We start from the raw sequence: 18,269 nt of genomic DNA, 5'->3' as shown, positions 1-18,269 counted from the left end.
AGAAAAAAAAATCACATATGGTATCAATTTCCTGTCCCCTTTTCTAGAGTTCTTGCATATGAAAAAACTTGATAGGCTACTGTGGATATAGTACGCCTACATATACAAAGACAGCATAAGTTGTAATTGGTAAATATATAAGTAGGGGATTCTGCAAAGTGCTAAACTTGGGTAGGAGAGTTGTCAAGTGCATGCAACAAAACTCACTTCTAAATAAATAAAGACAAAGGTAAGTTCCTCTGTCAAAAGCGAGATAAAAGCTCTTTTATGAAAGAAAAAAAAGGAATTTGACAAAGACTTGCCAAAACATGCCTTTCCTTTAGAAGACACAGTAAACTCCTAGGTTGGGCAGTTAGATTATAACTAATTACAGTACTTCTAAAAAGGTCCCTACCCAGTCTAATGTGTGTAAAATAAACTATTAATGAACAGAACCATTTTTAGAATTAAAGAATTACACTTGAACTTGCTCCAGCATGTTACCATATATATGCATTTCATTTTATTCTGTACATAAAGGTTTGTGTGTGAGTGTTCATCTTCAAATAAACCAGACCATCTACAGTTTTAAATGAACATTAATTTCCTTTATAGTCTTCAAAAAAAAAGCTTTTAATTATTGGGAAAGATCATTACATTGCATTACATCATGCTAAAAAGAGAAACACAGATGGTATAAGGAGGTCAGCTAAGTTAAATTTTAAAAGAAAAAGATATATACTGTATATATATATATATAGATAGATAGATAGATAGATAGATAGATAGATAGATAGATAGATAGATAGATAGATAGATATAGATATCAAAATAACAAGAGTATTGCATTGAGCAATGATACTTTTTTATTGGACTAACTATACATTTATAAGATGACAAGCTTTCGGAAGAGTTCCTTCCTTTATCAAGTCTAAAGCAATACTGACCAATTCAATGGAATTTACAGATTGTATCTTAAAACACAGAATAGCTAAGAAGACAGAAAGTGCAGGGAGAGGAGGAGGAGTCGTAAAAATCACGAGGGGGGCTTAGGTAACAGGCAGACAGTTTCCAGTGTAGGAGAACAGACAGGGGAAATATTTATTTATTTATAAAATACTTTACCAGGAAGGATACATTGAGATTTCTCTCGTTTTCAAGTATGTCCTGGGTCCACAAAACATTGCATTGATACAATAGTGTACAATAAAATTCAAAAACAATAATAATACACAATAGATGCAAAAATTTTACATAGAACAGGTAAGAAATATATAATCAACCATGACAGGTGCATTCTGTTTTGAGATCTGTAGAGAGGAATCTCTTAAAGGATATTAGACTTGGGGAAGGTTTGAAAGTGTGCGGGAGGTCATTCCATAACTATGGCGCTCGGAAGGAAAAGGAGGATCGAGCTGCTTTCTTTTTGTATTGAGGCAAGCTAAATAATGTGCTGGTACTGGATCGGAGGTTATAGGAGGTGGGAATAGCCAGGGAGAGCATTCTGCTCAGGTAGGGTGGGAGCTTCCCAGAAAGGCTCTTAAACACAAGGCAGGAAAGATGGAGGGTGCGTCTGGATTCCAGCGTCAGCCAGTTTAGTTCTTTTAGCATGTCACAATGGTGGATCTTGTAGTTACATTGTAGCACAAAGCAGCAGAATGAGTTATACAATGTATTAAGTTTATTAAGGTGAGTTTGCGGTGCAGGTGTGTATACTACGTCCCCATAATCCATGATAGGCATCAGCATTTGCTGTACAATCTTTTCCTTTACTGTAGGGCTGAGGCAAGATTTGTTTCTGTACAGGGCACCTAATTTTGGATAAAGTTTAGATGCAAGTTTTTCTATTTGGAGGCCAAAAGATAGATTAGGGTCTAAGAACATACCCAAGTATTTGAAAGAGTGGACTGCGGTAAGCGTGCAATTGGATTTTGTTTTGATGCGTAGATGGGAATTTTGTAATTTGTGTAATTTAGGCCCAGTTCCAAAGATCATTGTGACAGTTTTGTCAGTGTTTAGGAAGAGTTTGCTTTTTGAGATCCACTTTTCTACCTCTGTGAACTGGTCTTGGAGCACTGCTTCAAGCTGCGGCAGATCAGATTTGTTTGCATAGATTACCGTGTCGTCTGCGTACATGTGTACAGTTGAGGATTTGCAGACATTAGGCAAATCATTTATAAATAATGTGAATAGTAGGGAGAACCTTGAGGAACACCACACGTGACTGGGAGAGGGAGGGAGTCACTGTTAGAAACAGAGACATATTGTGATCGATCCGATACATATGATCTAAACCAGGTTAACGGACGATCAGGAATACCAGAGTTTTTTAGTTTGAGCAGTAGTATGTTGTGGTCCACTGTGTCAAAAGCCTTAGCAAAATCAAGGAAAATAGCTCCAGTTAAGTCTCCTTGTTCCATGCCAGTTTGGATGTTGCTGCAAACTTTTAGGAGGGCAGTTGTAGTGGAGCGATTCGGTCGAAAACCTGATTGATCAGGGGTCAGATAGTTAGAAAGTTGGTAATACTCGCATAATTGTGTATGGACGCATTTTTCTAAGACTTTTGACAATACTGGGAGCAATGATATAGGGCGATAGTTAGAAACCAAGGTTAACTCCCCACTTTTATGAATAGGCACTACTCTTGCAGTTTTCCAGAGTTTGGGTATGTATCCAGACACCAAGGATTCGTTAATTAGGGTTGTGACAGGCTTAGCAATTGCTGGCGCACTGAGCTTAAACAGCATTGCTGGGATTTGATCAGGTCCAGACTGGCTTTTCATTTTTAGATTATTAAGGTGTTTCTTAACGACATTGATGGTTACAGGTCTAAAATTGAACTTCTCTATATTGGGTCTTTGCTGTTTTAGTGGGGCCTGATTCACATTTGTAGCTTCAGGATGCGTGCCATTTATTAGTTTGTCAATCAGGGTGGTGGAGCATCCGACAAAATAATTGTTAAAGTCATTTGCTACTTCTAAGGGGAGTTGCAGGTTTTGGTTATCCACATTGACAGTGGAGGTTTGGGAGTGGATTGGTGGATTTTGTAAGTTATTTATGAGTTTCCAAAACTTTCTAGGGTTAGATATGTTATTGTTCAGATTTTCACAGAAATATTGGGCCTTAGCCAATTTTGTTTGTTTAGTGCATATATTTCGCCATTGTCTAAATACACAGTGATCATTCATAGAGCCAGTATGCTTGAACTTTGACCACAATAAATCCCAAAATTGGTACATTTCAATGAGGTCAGCTGTGATCCAATTCAAGTGTGCTCCTTTTACTCTCACCTTACGCAGCGGGGCATGTAAATTCCAAACTTGTAGGAGTTCAGACTGAAAGAATTCAACTGCAGAGTCTAGATCTGGGATTAGGTTTAATCTGTGCCAGGGGAGGTTCTTGATGTCATTTAGAAATGATTGAATATTAAATTTTTTGAAGGACCTGGTGATTTTAACCTTGGGAGAGGATTTAGTAGCCTTTATTTTGCGCACGCAGTACACTAGGCAGTGGTCACTGAAATTGTTAGGGAGAACACCTGCCTCCTGGATTCGGTCGGGAGAAGTGGAGAGAATCCAGTCGAGCAGGGTATGATTATGGCTTTTGATGTTTATGCGAGTTGGGGAGGAGATTAATTGCGTTAGCTGCAAAGATTTAAACAGCGAGCGACAACTGTTATTTTTTGGATTAAGCCAATCAATGTTAAAATCTCCAAAAACCAAAATTTCACTTTTTGGGCACGTTTTGAGCTATGTATTCACTAAGGAGCTGTGCTATGTCCAAAATGGAATGCACAGGGGAGCTAGGTGGGCGGTAGATTCCTGCAACAATGATTAATTTACTGCAAGGGATCTCAATTTTGCCAGAAAGCAAATCAAAGGTGGCAGGAGAGCTAGATTTTTGTATGGGGGTGAACTTTGTGGAATTGTCAACATAAATTACAATGCCGCCTCCTCTCTTTGCTCTGTCAAATATATATAGCTTTACATAGAGCATATACTGACATAAAGTTATATATCAACATTGAATCAATATCTATAAAGATGTGAAATTGTATATACAGGGGGAATAAAAAGGTTAAAAAAAGACAAAAATGTCAATATAGGCTTACCTGTGTACCTATGTATAAAGAATGTGGAATATACAATGTAATTGACTAAATGAAAGTACATTACAAAACATTTTGATAATGTGTTAAGAATCCAGAGTCCACATTTAGTCCAGAATTAAACAGGTTGAAGTGCATTATCATTTTCATTTCAAAGGTTTTTCTTTCCATGGTGTTTTTGAAGTTGCCTCTGAGAATTTTGATTTTGAGGTTTTGGATGGAGTGGTCAGGTTGGGTGAAATGGTGACCAACAGGGGTGCAGTATTTTGTTTCACAGTGGTTTTTGATTGAGTGTCTGTGTAAGTTCATCCGAAGGTGCAGTTTTTGGCTTGTTTCTTTAATATAGCATCCCATTTTGCATGCAGTGCAATGTATCATGTATACCACATTTGCAGATATACATGAATATGCCCCTTTAATGTTATAAGATTTATTATTGTGATTTGCTATGCTGCTTTCACAAACGTGTTGACACAGTTTGCAGAAAGCTTTATAGCAGCCCTTGATTCCATTCTGAGTGTTCTTTTTCTCAAGGGGTAGCTTCCTATGTACCAGTTTCTGCTTTAGGTTAAGTGGTTGTCTGTATAACAGGATTGGGGGTTTTGGAAAGATTTTTTTGAGTGTGGGATCCTCTAAGAGTAGTGGCTGTAAGTCTTTTATGATTTTTCGTATCCCTTCCACAGCAGGGTTATATTTGACTACTAGTGGGATACGTGATATGTTTTTCTTCTCCCTGTATTGTAGTAAGTGTTCACGTGATGCATTGAGGGCAGAGTTAATTTTTTTTATTTATAATCCTTGTTTTGTAACCTTTTTCTCTGAATGATTGGGACAGTGTGATGAGGTATTTGTCACAGTCCTTGGTATCTGAGCAAATTCTGTGATATCTTGTAGCCTGACTGTAGATTATGGATTTTTTTAATGTGATTGGGGTGGGAGCTGGAGCTGTGGAGGTAGCTGCATCTATCTGTTGGTTTCCTGTATACAGATGAGTGCAGTTTGCCATTTGTGATGGATATTGTTGTATCCAGGAAGCTGACACCGTCTCTAGAAAAGTTCATTTTAAGCTTGATTGATGCATGAAATAGATTAAATGATTTATGAAAATGTTCAAGGTTTTTTCTCCTTCTGTCCATATGATGAAAATATCATCTATGTAGCGAAAGTATTTGAAGGGTTTGTGAGGGTGAGTGGCTAGGAATCTCTGTTCTAAGTCAGCCATGAAGAGGTTTGCATACTGTGGTGCCATTTTGGTGCCCATGGCTGTTCCCATGGTTTGTAAGTAGATGGAGTGGTTGAAGATGAAATAATTGTGAGTAAGTATAAATTCTGTAAGTTTACTGACTGTAGAAGCACTATATGTCTGGTTAGGGCTGTCGGAGGAAAGAAAGTTTAAGCAGGCATCAATACCATCTTTATGTGGAATATTGCTGTACAGGGATTCCACATCCATTGTCACAAGTATAGTATCCTCTGGCAATTCTGTTCTCTGGCTGATTTTGTTAAGAAAATCAGTGGTGTCTTTTATAAAGCTAGTGGTGTTAATAAGTAAAGGCTTAAGAATATTCTCCACTAGGCCCGATATTTGCTCAGTCAGAGTGTCCATGCCTGTTATTATTGGTCTTCCTGGGTTCCCTGGTTTGTGGATTTTTGGGAGCTTGTAGAATGTCCCTATGCTAGGGTTAGAGGGCACCAGTTTGTCCAGTTTATGTTGTGTGTGTTTAGGGAATGTTTTAATTAGTTTTCTAAGTTGCAAAGTGTATTCCTGGGTGGGGTCCTTTTCCAGTTTTTTGTAATAAGTTTGATCTGATAATTGTCTATTTCCCTCTGTGATGTAGTCCTGTGTATTCATGATCACCAATGCTCCTCCCTTGTCCGCAGGCTTAATGGAAGGAAAAAGAACACAATCTTCACACCTGCACCAGGACGCAACACAAAATTGGACAGCTATATTGAAAGCTTCCGGTTGAGAACTGCATCTCTTCTCAACACACAGCAGAAAAAATAATGTATAACCTCTCACACTTAGAAAAAAATGCTACAAAAAACTTAAGAAATAATGAAAATATTACCATTAAGCCTGCGGACAAGGGAGGAGCATTGGTGATCATGAATACACAGGACTACATCACAGAGGGAAATAGACAATTATCAGATCAAACTTATTACAAAAAACTGGAAAAGGACCCCACCCAGGAATACACTTTGCAACTTAGAAAACAAATTAAAACATTCCCTAAACACACGCAACATAAACTGGACAAACTGGTGCCCTCTAACCCTAGCATAGGGACATTCTACATGCTCCCAAAAATCCACAAACCAGGGAACCCAGGAAGACCAATAATAACAGGCATGGACACTCTGACTGAGCAAATATTGGGCCTAGTGGAGAATATTCTTAAGCCTTTACTTATTAACACCACTAGCTTTATAAAAGACACCACTGATTTTCTTAACAAAATCAGCCAGATAACAGAATTGCCAGAGGATACTATACTTGTGACAATGGATGTGGAATCCCTGTGCAGCAATATTCCACATAAAGATGGTATTGATGCCTGCTTAAACTTTCTTTCCTCCGACAGCCCTAACCAGACATATAGTGCTTCTACAGTCAGTAAACTTACAGAATTTATACTTACTCACAATTATTTCATCTTCAACCACTCCATCTACTTACAAACCATGAAAACAGCCATGGGCACCAAAATGGCACCACAGTACGCAAACCTCTTCATGACTGACTTAGAACAGAGATTCCTAGCCACTCACCCTCACAAACCCTTCAAATACTTTCGCTACATAGATGATATTTTCATCATATGGACAGAAGGAGAAAAAAACCTTGAACATTTTCATAAATCATTTAATCTATTTCATGCATCAATCACGCTTAAAATGAACTTTTCTAGAGACTGTGTCAGCTTCCTGGATACAACAATATCCATCACAAATGGCAAACTGCACTCATCTGTATACAGGAAACCAACAGATAGATGCAGCTACCTCCACAGCTCCAGCTCCCACCCCAATCACATTAAAAAATCCATAATCTACAGTCAGACTACAAGATACCACAGAATTTGCTCAGATACCAAGGACCGTGACAAACACCTCATCACACAGTCCCAATCATTCAGAGAAAAAAGTTACAAAACAAGGATTATAAATAAAAAAATTAACTCTGCCCTCAATACTCCATGTGAACACATATCACGTATCCCACTAGTAGTCAAATACATCCCTGCTGTGGAAGGGATACAAAAAATCATAAAAGACTTACAGCCACTACTCTTAGAGGATCCCACACTCAAAAAATCTTTCCAAAGCCCCCAATTCTGGCATACAGACAACCACCTAACCTAAAGCAGAAACTGGTACATAGGAAGCTACCCCTTGAGAAAAAGAACACTCAGAATGGAACCAAGTGCTGCTATAAAGCTCTCTGCAAACTGTGTCAACACGTTTGTGAAAGCAGAACAGCAAATCACAATAATAAATCTTATAACATTAAAGGGGCATATTCATGTATATCTGCAAATGTGGTATACATGATACATTGCACTGCATGTGAAATGGGATGCTATATTGGAGAAACAAGCCAAAAACTGCACCTTCGGATGAACTTACACAGACACTCAATCAAAAACCACTGTGAAACAAAATACTGCACCCCTGTTGGTCACCATTTCACCCAACCTGACCACTCCATCCAAAACCTCAAAATCAAAATTCTCAGAGGCAACTTCAAAAACACCATAGAAAGAAAAACTTTTGAAATGAAAATGATAATGCACTTCAACCTGTTTAATTCTGAACTAAATGTGGACTCTGAATTCTTAACACATTATCACAATTATTTGTAATGTACTTTCATTTAGTCAATTACATTGTATATTCCACATTCTTTATACATAGGTACACAGGTAAGCCTATGTCCACACTTTTGTCTTTTTTTAACTTTTGTATTCCCCCTGTATATAAAATTTCACATCTTTATAGATATTGATTCAATGTTGATATATAACTTTATGTCAGTATATGCTCTATGTAAAGCTATATTTTTCCCCTGTCTGTTCTCCTACACTGGACACTGTCTGCCTGTTACCTAAGCCCCCCTCATGATTTTTACGACACCTCCTCCTCTCCCTGCACTTTCTATCTTCTTAGCTATTCTGTGTTTTAAGATATAATCTGTAAATTCCATGGAATTGGTCAGTATTGCTTTAGACTCGATAAAGGAAGGAACTCTTTTACGAAAGCTTGTCAACTTATAAATGTATAATTAGTCCAATAAAAAAGTATCATTGCTCAATGCAATACTCTTGTTATTTTGATATCTAAATCTCTGGACTAACACGGCTACTGCAATCAACGTATATATATATATATATACACATATACACAGTAGTATTTATTAGGATACATTTGGGGAAATAATCTTAAAATATATATAAATATACATAAATATATATATATATATATATATACACACACACACACACACATTATATACTATGGGGCTCATTTATCAAGCTCCGAACGGAGCTCATGGGCCTGTGTTTCTGGCGAGTCTTCAGACTCGCCAGAAACAGCAGTTATGAAGCAGCGGTCTAAAGACCGCTGCTCCATAACCCTGTCCGCTTGCTCTGATGAGGCGGACAGGAATCACCGGAATTCAACCCGATCGAGTACGATCCGGTTGAATGACACCTCCCTGCTGGCAGCCGATTGGCCACGAGTCTGCAGGGGGCAGCGTTGCACCAGCAGCTCTTGTGAGCTGCTGGTGCAATGTTAAATGCGGAGAGCGTATTGCTCTCCGCATTCAGCGAGGTCTTGCGGACCTGATCCGCACTGTCGGATCAGGTCTGCAAGACCTTTGATAAATAGGCCCCTTAATCTCACAAAAGTGGGTACACCCCTTATATTTTTGTAAATATTTTATTATATATTTTCATGTGACAACACTGAAGAAATTACACTTTGCTACAATGTAAAGTAGTGAGTGCATAGCCTGTATAATAGTGTAAATTTGCTGTCCCCTCAAAATAACTCAATACACAGCCATTAATGTCTAAACCATTGGCAACAAAAGTGAGTACACCCCTAAGTGAAAATGTCCTAAATGGGCCCAAAGTGTCAATATTTTGTGTGGCCAGTGCCACCATTATTTTCCAGCACTGCCTTAACCCTCTTGGGCATGGAGTTCACCAGAGCTTTACAGGTTGCCACTGGAGTCCTCTTCCACTCCTCCATGACGACATCATGGAGCTTGTAAATGTTAGAGACCTTGCGCTCCCCCACCTTCCTTTTGAGGATGCCCCACAGATGCTCAATAGGGTTTAGGTCTGGAGACATGCTTGGCCAGTCCAACACCTTTACCCTCAGCTTCTTTAGGTGTGTTTGGGGTCGTTATCATGTTGGAATACTGCCCTGCGGCCCAGTCTCTGAAGGGAGGGGATCATGCTCTGCTTCAGTATGTCACAGTACATGTTGGCATTCATGGTTCCCTCAATGAACTGTGCATCATCTTTAGAAGAGGCTTCCTTCTGGGACGACAGCCATGCAGACCAATCTGATGCAGTGTGCGGTGTATGGTCTGAGCACTGACAGGCTGACCCCCCACCCCTTCAACCTCTGCAGCAATGCTGGCAGCACTCATACATATATTTCCCAAAGACAACCTCTGGATATGACGCTGAGCATGTGCACTCAACTTCTTTGGTTGACCATGGCGAGGCCTGTTCTGAGTGGAACCTGTCCTGTGAAACCGCTGTATGGTCTTGCCCACCATGCTGCAGCTCATTTTCAGGGTCTTGGCAGTCTTCTTATAGCCTAAGCCATTTTTATGTAGAGCAGCAATTCTTTTTTTCAGATCCTCAGAGAGTTCTTTGAAATGAGGTGCCATGTTAAACTTCCAGTGACCAGTATGAGAGAGTGTGAGAGTGATAGCACCAAATTTAACACACCTGCTCCCCATTCACACCTGAGACCTTGTAACAATAACGAGTCGCATGACACCGGGGAAGGGAAAATGGCTAGTTGGACCCAATTTGGACATTTCCACTTAAGGGTGTACTCACTTTTGTTTCCAACGGTTTGGACCAGGGGCGTATTTAGGTTTTATGCTGCCCTAGGCACTCAAAATTCTGCTGACCCCCCCCCCAAAAAAAAAAAAAGGTTTTAGACCGTTTTTCCCCTTAATATTTTTTGGGTCAGTGTGTAAAATGTTTTTTTTTTTTCTTTTTTTTTTTTTTCATAACAATTCAAAAGAAAATGGGCTAGCAAAACACTTGCATACAGGTGGGTTGAATTGCATGCATTGCATACCATTTTCTCCCTGAGAGAAGGGAGAGAAAAGAAGGGGAGGGGAGAAAAGGGAGGGAAAGTAAAGAAGGAAAGGAGGGAGAAGAGAAAAGTGGATAGGGAGAGGAGAAAATGGGGGAGGGAAAGAAGGGAGGGAAAGAAAGTGACAGAAGGGAGCAAGGGAGGGAGTTGAGAGAAAGAAGGGAGGGAGGGAAAGAAATAAGGGAGGGAGTTGAGGGAGGGAGTGAGTTGAGGAAGGGAGGGAGGGAGAAAGGGAAAGAGGGGAGAGAGGAAGGGAAGGAAAGAAGAATACACTTTGAAAACTATCACTGCCCTTTACATGCAACAACATACAGTAATTACCATCTTTCAAGTAATGAAACGTTTTAAGTGTCCATTTACTATTTACTTAGTGGGTTCATGAATGCAGAGAAAGCAAGCTATTAGTAGCTAACATACATTAGCGCTGAGAGTTTATGATTAGACATCACAAGCTGATCTAAGCAGTGCACAGACGCATCCAGTCAGTTAGTAACTAAGACCTGCAATAAGCACTGCACTCGCAGATCCACCACAGCTGACAAGGGAAGGCAGCATATCGGCACAAGGTCTTCTCCTCCAGCCTCACCTTGTAAGCATATCCCCGGGCAAATTTCTCACCAAGAACGCTTCCACTGCAAAAATGCTGCCAGCTCTAAATGAAGCAACGGTTTAAAGGAGCACTGCCTGTAAAGAGTGACCTTAATCAGTGCATGTGCCTCGTCTTCTCCATAAAAGCCTGCACTTTATCGCTTACTGTACTGTGTACTGACTTTTAGAGAGAGGATAGGGCAGATGTGCTGCCCCTCCCAAATCTGCTGTCCTAGGCACCGGCCTTGTTGGCCTAGGCCATAATACGCCTCTGGTTTAGACATTAATGGCTGTGTGTTGAGTTATTTTGAGGGGACAGCAAATTTACACTGTTATACAGGCTGTACAGTCACTACTTTACATTGTAGCAAAGTGTCATTTCTTCAGTGTTGTCACATGAAAAGATATAATAAAATATTTACAAAAATGTGAGGGGTGTACTCACTTTTGTGAGATACTGTATGTATATATATATATATATATATATATATATATATATATATATAAATATTATTATCAAGACAATTCAATATTTGTTTGTTAAAACAATAATAATTATTTATTACATACAAACAGTTTATAGTATTAGCTGCACTTTATCCATCAAAAAACATACCAAATTCAAAAGACATCTACTCCCTGTGCATTAAGATGCAATCAGTAAAAATTTCCAGTAAATTGCTGGGGGGAAAAATACCTCTCTAGAATATGAATGGTTTGTGTGGTTCGTAAATGTCTGTGTGTGTGCCAGTGGAATGGAGATACTGATGACAGGTTTGTGAGTTGGGGAGAGGGTCTGCAGATTAGATTACAGGCACATAGGAGGTTACATGAATGATCAACGATGCCCTTTAGTAATAGATATAAGTAGAAACATAGCCATTTCTAAGGATGATAAACATGTGCACCCATCCCCTCTCTGTGTCTTCCACTACATTCTTGTCAATATCTCTCAATGCATTTCCCACCAAGGCAAAGATACAATTTTCCCCATGTTTGACATATGACATACATTACCCATTGTTGCATGTTTTTCAAATGCATTAAATTAGCTAGCTATAGCATATTTTAGTTATATTAGGTTTATTAAGAATATAGCTTAGCTTTCCATTACAACACAAAAAATACCTGCCTTGTTATGCTTATGTAGAAAAAGGTCCATAGCATTGGTTGTACAGAATAGCTGACTCCCCTTTACCTGTACTGTGTTGGTTTGCATGGAGCAAGCATTATTACCAAAAAATAGCAAAAAAGGACTATTTTTTAATGAAGGATAAAAAACAGAATTTGCTCTGCCCTCTCAAGCATTTTCACACCCACTACTGAAACACCGTAAGGCGACCACCCATGTCTGCCTTATTGAAGCAATGGCCCTGTTACTGTTACAATCCATGCATGTCTGCTATATCAGAACAAAGAGAAGCTTTTACAACCATTTGTTTGTGAAAAAGTTAACAATTTTTTGTTTTATATGATTAAATTTGGCGGCAAAATTGTGCCATGAAATATACCAAAATAGGCCAGATCAATACCTTGAATTGTCTACTTAAAAGAAATATAAAGTTTGGATAGGTAAATTAAAAAAAAAAAAAACAGGCAGCAATTTCTGTTTGAATGGAGTTATTAGGAGGGCTAAAAAGAAGTCAGTGTGGCACAGCCCCCTGTTGTGGGGGAGGGCACCAGCTCAGGGGCTAACTCTGAGCAGAGCAAGAAGTATTTGTGTCCCAGCCTCTGGATGTGCAAGTCATGTAGGCCTCAATGCATCTCCTTTGCTCACGTTGAGAGGAGAGAGACCATGTTGTGTGATTCAACATGGTGAAAGTTGCAAATGTTACAGTGCACAAAGGATTCAGAATTGCATCTCCTTTGCATGGTGGGAGTGAAAAGTTGAAAAGGACAGATTCCAGCCAGATTGCCTTGCCAGGTACTGGGTCCTTTGCTGTACTCGCTTATATTAACAGGTAACACTGCCTGCAACTCATCAAGCGTCCCAATGTACACTACTGATATAAATATTTATTTATTTATTATCAGGTATTTGTAGAGCACCAACAGATTCCGCAGCGCTGATACTGGGTAAAGGTGCTGCAGTCTTATTTGGAAAGATGGCACCCTCAGGGTGTGAGACTGTGTTGGTACTGTTGCACCATTGCAATTGCTTGAGATAATCTATAGAGATTTGAGAAATACTGTTAGATAGTAAGGCACATTTACCATTACTGTTTATTTATCTCATACTGTCTTAGTGCTCGATTTTTCGTTTTGTAATAAAACTATGCAATCCAGTACTGTCTCTTTAAATTTTCATGTTCAAAGGATCATCAGTTCAGCAAGAAAAGCTCCGTTCAGTGTCACAAATCACTCAACAGGTGAAATGTTACAAAAAGTGGCCTGACCCTCACTATACAGAGTGGTGATGGACTATCAATAGGATACTATAGGGTTTGCTGCCTTTTGAACATTGACAGTGAATACCGATTTCAGCAGTATGAAGGGGGGCATGTTTTCAAAGCATAACATAAATTGTGCATTCAATAAATATAAAAATGGTTTCTGTTTGGTAATAGTTCAAATCATCTATGTACAAACTAATATTCACTTTAATACATTACATTTCATACAATTGCTATTCTAGCCAATGAAAGAGTGGTGAAATAGGTATGTGTGAAAAGGTTTACCTAAGCTAAGCTTGCGGATATTGATTAGAATATTAGAAATTCCCGGCAAAGTTTTCCTATTATAATTTAGGATTGCTCCCTTGGAACACCCATAGACCACCTATATATGTGCTATGTTTGTGATCACCATAATTAATAAAGAACAAAAAAAGTGGGAGGGACCCTACACTGGAGGAAAATATTTTAATGGGAGTGGGAGGGATGGAGCTTTCCACTACAGAAAAATAATGGAATGGGGGGGTTGGGGGTACCATACATAAAAATCACAGAAAGGGGGTAAGTGGGGGGAGGAACCACTATAATACAGAAAAAATAATAATTAAAAAAAATGTTAAAAAATACCTATAAATTGGGTACATGTCAGACAGCAGACAGTACCAAAGATGGCCACCGGTAGAGGGTGGGGGGAGGGTTAGAGATCTGTTTGGGAGGGATTAGGGAGGTGGCAGGGTTCAGGATCACTACACTGCAGGGAAAAAAACCTAGACTGCATACTGGTAGACTGTCTGCCAGTACCAAAGATGGTGGGATAAGTGTTGGTGGGGTGGGAAAGAAAGCTGTTTGGGAAGGAACAGGGGGGTGGGAGGTATCAGGTAGGAGGGTGATACCTACATTACTATACTATTTACCTTACCAGCTAATTAAACTCTTCACTAACGGGAATTTCAGAAGTGTGGTGTGCAGCTGCAATTAGCGCCTTTCTAATTACCAAAAACCAATGGTAAAGCCATGAATGTCTGCTATTTCTGAACAAATCCTGAGGATCCTAGAGAAACTTTTATAATAATTTTTTGTCATTATTGCACAAGCAGTGTGTAAATAATTTCAGCGAGAAACCAAAATTGTGGCATGAAATATACCAAAAGGAGCCTAGATCAGTTCCTTGGGTTGTCTAATTAAAAAATTAGTTTTGAAAAAATAGTTTTGATGGGTAAATAAAAACAAAAAGTTTACAGCAAAAATGCTAAAAATTCTCTTGTATTTTGGACGTTTTTCTCTGAAATCCCTGGTTGCGAAAGGGTTCAAACTAAATAAAGTTGGTTTATTATTTATCTACTAGTTTAAAGGGACAGTGTACTCCAGAATTTTTAATGTTAAAAATTTGTTTTTGCCATTTAATACTATCTAAAGGGATCATTTATATTACACCTTTGCTGCACGTGGAGATGCTGCTTTTCACATTCTGCCAGTGGCAGAGAACCATCTCCTCCCACTGTCCACAGTAAAGTGTAGTAAAACACCTCTTGTCTTACCTTTATAACATAGCGTTATTGTGACAAAGCTTTATAACATAGCGCTATTGTGACAAAGCTTTATAACCACGCGCTATTGTGACAAAGTTTTATAACAGCGCTATTGTGACAAAGCTTTATAACATAGCGCTATTGTGACAACGCTTTATAACATAGCGCTATTGTGACAAAGCTTTATAACAGCGCTATTGTGACAACGCTTTATAACATAGCGCTATTGTGACAAAGTTTTATAACAGCGCTATTGTGACAAAGCTTTATAACATAGCGCTATTGTGACAACGCTTTATAACATAGCGCTATTGTGACAGCGCTTTATAACATAGCGCTATTGTGACAAAGCTTTATAACATAGCGCCATTGTGACAAAGCTTTTAGCATCAGGACCCTAGTATTGCATGTGTGACTGTGTGTGGGGTATTTTCTTAGTGCTCTGGGTTCACTGAGATGTATTTTTATGGGTAGAGGCACTGCAAAAAAACAATTCAGTATATACAACTGTCCTACAAGTCAAGTCAAGTCAAGAATACTTTATTAGCATGACATTATTACATGTGTTGCCAACGTAATATGTTACAATAAAACAGATCAATAACAATTTATAAAGTAGGAGTATAGTGGGTAAATATGGAAACAGTTCATTTAAAGTGAAAGTAAACCCTAGCGTTGTACAAACGCTAGGATCTACTATTGAAACAAATAAAGGGCACTTTCATTCATGAAGTATAAGATACTTCATGTAGAAAGCTCCTTAATTTGATTCAATCACTTGCCGCTCTTATCTCCTACAGCAGAGCACGGCTAAAAAAGATTTTGGCTAAGAGGTGACGTTTTCACCTCTTAGCCAATAGCAGTGCGGTAAATCCGGCTCCCATGGGCGCCAAGCCGGATTTACCGCACTGCTGTTGGCTAAGAGATGAAAACGTCACCTTTTAGCCAAAAATTTTTTTAGCCGTGGGCTGCTGTAGCAGCTAAAAACGGCGATCGATTGAATCAAATAAAGGAGCTTTCTACATGAAGTATCTTATACTTCATGAATGAAAGTGCCCTTTATTTGTTTCAATAGTCAATCCTAGCATTTGTACAACGCTAGGGTTTACTTTCACTATAATCTGATTGGGGGTTCTGGTCATGTGACAGTCTGCTACATATTTTGCTACTATCTTTGTAGCTTTGTTTTTTTTCTCACAATAGAAGAGCCGCACACAGTATAAATATATATAAATAAAGTTCACAAACACAGAGACAAGGTGTCTGACGCGTTTCCCGCCCTCTAGTGGCGCTTCATCAGAGACATAATGCACATGTACACACTCCATCCTTATATTGGGCAGTACCTGCCCTCACACTTGCCCATACTTCAATTTAAAAAGATAATGACAACAAGTAAAAACGAAACCCAAGTACATCTCATTAACAGTGCTGCTTTTAAACTAATACTAAGTTTTCTATTAGACAGATGAGCCATTTTAGAGAATATTGCAGCAATAAATGTAAAGATATATAAAGTGTTATAACCAAATAGATTACAATACTAGTTTGATTATCATATCTTCATCCTATGCAACCGTCAGCATGCACACACCAAATGTAAGGTGTCAGCAGAGAACAAACATTTTCCTTACTCGTTCAAACAGAGCAAACAACAATCCACTAATGCAGTGTGCCTGCAAATGGCCGCATATTCAAAAGGTGCAAGAACATTATGTATCAAATTGCATTACCTATATAGTCAGGCTACTCTCGACCAAAACAACACACAGTGAAAAAGGGGGATCAAATTTCAATTTTCAAAACCTGAATACTCCAATATTATATTGTCCCTTTTAAACTTAGTCTAGCTGTCACCTTTCCCTAAATTGTTCAACTTATCTGAGGTGAAAAGTTTGACATTGCAATAGATCATAATATACATCAAGATTAAGTCAGATATCAAACAGGACACGGATACATAATCAATTAATATGAACTATTATAGACATACACAATCAATAGAATTCCAAAAGAATACATGATATATAAGTGTATATAGAGGGATGTTCATTGGCCACTCAATTGTAGTTAATATTCACAAGCATATCGGCTACTGAACAAAATAGCTAATATCCCATTCCTTGTTTAACCCCAAAGGGACATTAGTTTTTAATTTAAAGATCCAGCATAGTTCTTTCTTATCTAGTACTTTATATCTATTCCCTCCTCTAATGGGTGTCATAGCTTTGTCTATTGCTCGAATACTAAAGTCACCGAAATTCGTGAAATGCACTCCATTAAAATGCTGAGCTATGCAAGAATCCTTATTATAATTTTTAACATCGTTAAAATGTTCTTGCGCTCCCGTGCCCAACTGTCTACTCGTTTTTCCAACGTATTGACAATGGCAAATTAGGCATTCTAGTAAGTATACCACGAATGTCGACCTACAGTTTGCATAAAAATCAATATCATATTTGCAGCCATCAACCGTCGATTTGAATTCTTTTTTACTGTCTATCATACTACAAGTAAAACATCCTCTACCACCACATTTATAATTGCCTTTCGTAGTAAGCCAAGTATCCCTGCCTCTTGTTCTCGTAACCATGCTGGGTGCTAGTGTTTTGGCTAATGTTACGGGCTTTTTAGAAACAAATTTACAATTTCCTATTACATCCTTCAATATCTCATCTGTTTCCAGAAGTTTCAAATTCCTTTTTAAAATCCTAACTATATGTGGAAACTGACTTGTATATTCTGTGGTGAATAGAACATCTCCTTGTTGTATACCTGGTTTAGTGTCTTTCCGATCTCTTAGGTTGTTCTTAGAGTGACCTATTTCAATCCTAGCTGCATTCAATGATTGTGGGTCATAACCCCTCTTCTCCAATCTTTTACACAATTCTAATGATTGTTCGAGATATACTTCCAAATTATTAGTGTTTCTTCTCAGTCTAATTAGTTGGCCCCTTGGTATGGCACGTATGAGGTGACGTAGGTGGCACGATCTAGCGTGGAGTATGGTATTACCTGCACTCTGTTTCCTAAAGGTCTTTGAAACGACCATCCTATTCACCACGTCACCACTTAGTGTCACATCCAAGAAGTCAACACTATCCTGGCTGTGAGTCCCTACAAATCTTAAGCATAAATCATTTCTATTCAGATATGCCATAAGTTCATCAAAGTGACTTCCTGTGGCAGGTTCTTCAATGACAAAAATCACGTCATCAATGAATCTCTTGTACACTGCTATACTCTCCACAAATGGGTTACTTGAATCAAAAATATGGTGAAACTCCCAAAAGCCTACATATAAATTTGCAAATGAGGGGG

The 18,269-nt window shown here is 38.6% G+C and overlaps 1 protein-coding gene across 2 annotated transcripts in view; it reads right to left on the bottom strand.

Annotated features, from left to right (window-relative positions):
- LOC128638600 (sulfotransferase 2B1) overlaps positions 1-18,269 on the bottom strand; it is a 119,605-nt gene that overhangs the window by 78,794 nt on the left and 22,542 nt on the right. The window contains exon 1 of one of the 2 annotated variants that reach the window (XM_053690655.1): positions 1-115. This exon is cut by the window's left edge and continues 159 nt beyond it. The exons of the other annotated variant lie outside the window; for it this stretch is intronic. The gene's annotated coding sequence lies outside the window, so the exon portion shown is untranslated. Of the gene's footprint in view, positions 116-18,269 lie in introns of those variants that run through there. 2 annotated transcript variants of the gene reach the window in all.

Source organism: Bombina bombina, chromosome 8 (assembly GCF_027579735.1).
Source record: "Bombina bombina isolate aBomBom1 chromosome 8, aBomBom1.pri, whole genome shotgun sequence".
Classification (NCBI taxonomy): Eukaryota; Metazoa; Chordata; class Amphibia; order Anura; family Bombinatoridae; genus Bombina; species Bombina bombina.
The sequence above is the reverse complement of the archived record's forward strand: the minus strand, read 5'-3'. Positions and strand labels throughout refer to the sequence as shown.